This window comes from Aotus nancymaae, unplaced genomic scaffold (genome assembly GCF_030222135.1).
Source record: "Aotus nancymaae isolate 86718 unplaced genomic scaffold, 86718_ANA_hifiasm-v0.15.2.pri h1tg000011l, whole genome shotgun sequence".
NCBI classification, from domain to species: domain Eukaryota; kingdom Metazoa; phylum Chordata; class Mammalia; order Primates; family Aotidae; genus Aotus; species Aotus nancymaae.
In genome coordinates, this window is record NW_026988422.1 from 79,161,912 (window position 1) to 79,167,780 (window position 5,869).

The following is a 5,869-nucleotide window of genomic DNA, read 5'->3' on the forward strand; positions in this document are numbered from 1 at the left end:
GAACTTTGAAAGGAATTAAGAAGACTGAAGTGGGTTGGCAGCTAACAGAGAGGTACCCTCTGGACTTGTATTTTCAGTGATCCCGAAAAATGTAATGAATTCCAATGACGTTTTAACAAGGTTGCTGATACCTAAATCTTAACTGCTTAGAAAAAAAAGATAAGAGATGAAAGAACGTTATTTCTTTGTCCAGAGTATGTACGGTGAGTGTGTTTTGAGTGGGTGAACTCTGAAAATAACAGTAATTTGACATACCTGCAATTCAGAAGGCAAAGAGGTAAGTCTGTCAGCCACTGCTTGTTTTGTTAGTCTGAAAAGTGAGCAATTATTTCTTGAAAGTTCTGCATTTTTGTTCATTGATGTAACAGCTGTTGCATTTTATTAGCAATAGCCTTTGCCTACTCATATATATGTATATTTTACTGTTAGCTTTAAATTAATGGCTTCTAACAGCTGGAAATATTCATTAGCTAAGTTTGGATCGTTGAAGATTAAAAATAGCCTTTTTCAGTCACTGCTTTTTCATCTGAAAAATGGGAATCATGATGTGTGCTTGTGGTGGTTTTATTTTTAAGTTGAAATCATACACATGAAAGGGCCTGGCACAGAATAGAGGCTCAATTAATGCTGGCAATGATGGTGATGATGATGATGATGATGAAAAAACTAAGCAGGGATGTGTATATCTTCATTTTTCCTATGGAAAACATAATCTTTCTTTAATCAACAAAATGTCTTTAGACATTTTTCTAAATGGATTGTTAATATGGTCACCCTAGCAATTAAACATTCCTATGTTTTATGAGATATTTGTAAGTCATCCAAAGCCCCGCCTTCCTTACTCGTTTAGAGAAATCTAGTTCAAGGAACTCCAGCTGGATTTGGCTTTATGCAGAGCTTCAGACAGGCCAAGTCAGCCTCTGGCTGGTTTGTGAAAATAAATAGAAGTATTAGGAAGGATCTAGATTGAAAGACAAGATGAGGAGTCCTTTGCCTTCCTCATCATTCACTAAGAGACTCTCCTTCAACGTGACTGAGGAGATCATATGATGTTTTGCTTCAAACTCGGCAGATGACGTGGTTAACTGGGTGGGGGGTGGTGGTTCGAGAAATGGTCTCTGATCCCAGATCAGCTCTGTGGCATGTCGTCTCTTAATTACCGTGGCTTCCCTGTCACTGGAGAATATTTGTCAGCTTTTAGAACAATTAACATTATGGAGAGTTGAGACTAAGAGGAAGAATGAGGGACGTCAACAACCTTTACATTTTTAGTAATTTTATGGATATGTCTATTTTATGGACAATCTCCCCAGCAGAACTGAATTACTACATTAATATTAATCCTTGGAATAAAGTAAAGTGTGCTCGAGTGTGCATGAAGCAATTAATTTAACAGTGCTCTCCCATCTTACCTTGGGAGCTGAAACTAAGCATGCTGACATCGAGTAATTATAAATAAAATATCTAAGAATCATTTTGTTTGTAATTAACTGGGGACAAGGCTATTACTATCGTGCCCCCTGCACCGTGAGTTATCATTAAAACAATAACAACAACACAAGAACTCTCTCATTTAGGAATTCAACACTGTCCAAGCTTTGGTGGTGGGGAGAGAAATAAAACGGGGCTAAGGTTTGTGTGTCCTCTAGCCTGGTGGGGAGGTCAAAGGGGAAGTTTGGGCTAGAGAGGAGACCTCAGCACTGAGACTGGACAATCCACATCACAGGTAAAAATGAGAATAGAAGATGAAAGGGTATTGGACTTAGGGTATCCCTGAGAAGGCATGAAATGTCTGCGGCTTTTTTTTTTGAGATGGAGTCTTGCTCTGTCACCCAGCGGGAGTGCAGTCGCGTGATCTCAGCTCACTGCAATCTCTGTCCCCAGGTTCAAGCGATTCTCTGCCTCAGCCTCCCGAGTAGCTGGGATTACAGGTGCCTGCCACCACGCCTGGCTAATTTTTGTATTTGTAGTAAAGACGGGGGTTTCACCATCTTGGCAAGGTTGGTCTTGAACTCCTCACCTCGTGATCCACCCGCCTCGGCCTCTCAAACTGCTGGGATAACAGGCGTGAGCCACTGCGCCTGGCCCCATCTGCAGAATTTTTATGGGATGCTTCTTTTATGTCTCACCAGGTGGACATCCCTGACATTTTCTGTGGTCTTTTAAAATTCTAAATAAATACAGCCACCACACCAAGATTTCTCTTAGCCGGAGAGCAGGCGTGAGTTTGGTTCAAATAGGTTTTGAGCATGATTAAATGAATGAGAATGGATGCGTTAAGGCCTAAATAATATCCGAATGCTTCTCAGGTGAAAAGCTCTTAGGGGTATCTGCCTCTCAGCTGGGGAATCCTGCCAATGGCAACCAACCACCTTGATTATGTAACTGTCACCTGCAAACAAAAACAGCAGCAAGAAAAATGTAAAATATAAAAATGTAAAATGAGTTTGTTGCTGCCGTCTTACTTTGATGAGAGAAAAGAATGAAAACTCAAAGCAATGAGGGATTTAGAAAAATCAGTTCCTGGAATTCACTGTGGTGTGGACTGGATCGGGCCACTTAGGATCAGGGAAGCAGTCTTTGTGCAAAGACAGTAGAAACAGGATTTAATCAATTTGGCCTGTGCCGATGCTATTCATAAGGGAACATTACTCGTTTCTGGTTGGGAAATCTTTGCTTCTGCACACAGGCTGTGGGTTACCACATAAGAACATTTTCTTTCGTTTCCATCACATCATGGTGTTTGCAAGACAGTCTGAGATGGGAAAATTGAACCTGTTAGTATTCAATCTGGTTGAGAAAAAGATAACGAAACAGTCACAGCCTTGTTTTTTTCTAAGAGATGATTTTTATTTATTTATTTTTCTGCGTGTGATCCTACTTGGAAAGAAAGCAAATTTCAGTTAATAGCATTGTGCAGTATTGTTGCTTTGCTAGAGAGATACATCACCGCCCGAGTACATCTCTGCCTGCTTTTGGAATCTACCAGGTCCTCATCACAGTCTGGTCAAGCTAGGTGGGGCTGGGGTGATCAGCTCCTCAAGGGCAAGTGCTTTGTCCAGCTCAAGCTCTGGCAACAAGTTTGCAGAATGATGTCCCCAGACACACCAACAGAAGCCCAACAAAACTAACTCTGCTGATGCTGTACCTAATCCCTTTCACACACACAGTAATTCTGAGCCACGTGGGTATAATGGTGGCCCAGAAATGATCCACGAAGTTCTTCATTAATGAGCTTATTCATCAATGAGTGCCCCTTTCCCAGCAGGGGAGGCTTGGGTGTAAAATTGCCAACAGATGTTCACCCTTGAGATTGCCTGAATTTGTACCTCATCTATCTTGTCATGTTAGGCAGAGAAAGCTACTGCTCACTTTGATGGGTGTCAGATACTGCCATGAAAAGCTATAGTCCTGAAAGCCTGCTGAGGCTGCGCCATAAATAGATTATTCATCTATAGTTGTGACAATTGTAACTGGCAGGCAGCAAAGAAATTTGAATAATTGTCATTAACTGCTGGACCCTTACAATCTCAAAGGGACCTTACGGGTTACTCAGACCCTTTTCAACATGACTGCTTAACAAGGCTTCAGCTTTTGCTTGAATGCCACAAGTGATGGGGAACTCACTACTTACCAAGAGAGCCCATTTGTTATTTGGATTGCTGTGAGTCAGGAATTGGCAAATTGTTTCTGTAAAGGGATGGATACTAAATACTTTAGGCTTAGTGGGCCATTCAGTCTCTGTAGCAAGTACTCATCTCTGTTCTCACAGCACAAACAAGACAAAAACTAATGGGTGGGCACTAGAACCTTGTTTACAAAAGTGGTCAGTTAGTTTGATTTGACCCATGAACTGTGGTTTGCTGACCACTGCTCTAAGTGTTAAGGTGTTCTTCCTTGTCTTGAAGAAAAGCAATCATCTTCCTGGTGGCCTAGTTCCAACTCTTGGGGCCACCTGTAAGAGCTAATCAAGCTCTCTCCTTTAAGAAAACCCTGTAGCTATTTGAAATTGATGGTATCCTCTTTCCAAATGATCTCTTTTGTGTTCGCCACTTCTCTCAGCTCTTCCCAGTTGTCCTAGTTTCAATCTTTCACCACCTCCTTTCCAACCCGAAAGCCGATCCTAAACAAATGTTTGAGTCCTCCTCACTTCATTTCACCTGTGCTTTATGGCACTGTTCACTCAGGCCCTGCCACTGACGCAGGCTGTCCTATTCGCGTGAATGCAAATGAGTCAAACTTCTGCTCAGCCCAGCGGCTGCAGCCTGTCTGGGTAAGCCCGGCCAGTCAACCTCCTGGCCTCCCACTAACCAGGGGGCTCTGCTGGATTGATGCTGCCCCTCCCTGGACTAGCATTTTCTTCCTTTGAAGGTGGAGATGCTGACAGAGCCAGGTGAGCTCAGGAAGATGGACATGCTTTGTGAACTGTAAAGAGCCACATGCAAGTATTAACAATTTTCAGGACAAGACCACCCAGGAGGAAGCCCCAGCTTCAAGTCACAGGGTCTATCAGGTATCAGCTTTGAGACTGAAAAATCCTCCAGACCAAACCCCCATGTATATGATGGGAGCCAATGAAATGTGGGAAATGAGAGGTTCTGAAAACCTCAGAGCACTATACAAAAAAAAAGTCATTAACAGTAGAGATAATGATTTTTAGAAAGGAAGGATGCTTCCAATCTTTCCTGAGTCATTTCTAAGGAAGTCCTTTCTCCCTCTTGGGTCCTACTACCCCCAACCCTGTATCACACACTTATCTGACTGCACGACACATAGTGTTTCTTCTCTAAAAGGAACAGCTAAGTTTGACCTTTCTCAGTGGGCTCTATTTTTCAGTATTTGAAAGTCTTTGCAAGTGCTGTTCCTGTACTTGAAATATTTCTGCCCCCCAACCCCCAAACCATTTCCCTTTCATTTGACTGACTCCCACTTATCTTTCAGATTCATCTTAGAAGTCTCCCTCATCAGGAAGCCTTCCTCAGTCTCCTAGATCCAAGGAAGGGTCTCTCTTTGGTGCAACCCCATGACTTAGTAAGTGCTCAATTAAACACTTATTAAATGAATGACCGCACAAATGGATTAATGGATCCAATAGGCTAATATCTGCAAAAAGCTTGGAACAGATGTACTATTTATGTCCCTCATGCAAACAATACACTCATTGCAGATTGCGGAGCCCTCTCACACAGAGGGACTGGTGAAGTGTACTGTGTGCCTTGCCACGTCCCTGCAAAGTGTGGCGGTTGGTAGGGATCAGGACCCCATTGTCCTTTTGAATGATGGGAGGCAACTCAGTCAAGCACAGCTACTAAGTCTTGGCTTGGGTGGCTGCCTGGAGGCTGCATCCTCTTTTCCAGCTAGCTGCTCCACTGTTTCACACTCACCACCCCATGGGCCAGACTCAGCTGATGGCCTTGCCTGCTCCTTCAGGGAGGAAACCAGCACTAACAGGAGTCATGGACTCCCCGAGCTCCCTCTCTACTTGCCTCCCTAAGGGCTCAAAAGAAGGGCAGTTCCTGCACAGTTTCAAGGTGTTTCTTCCACCTGTGTCCTTCAGCATCCCTAGGACTTGCTCCATCTCTGCAACTTCTTGTCTTCCTGCCTTGAGTCTCGCTCAGCTCCTGCACACAAGAGCTGCTTATTACCCTGCATATTCCTCCTGATTAGCTTGTTCTTGCTTCTGCCTTATCACCTGCCCAATATTTATGCATCCTTGGGGACCCAACTCAGATGCCACCTCCTCTGGGCAGCCAGCTGCCATTCCTGCAGACAGGTATAGACACTTTCCTCTACCCCTCCAAGAATAGTATTTGGTAACCTCTATAAGATAGAGCATATCGATTCACAACTGTGGGGGTCTAATGATGAT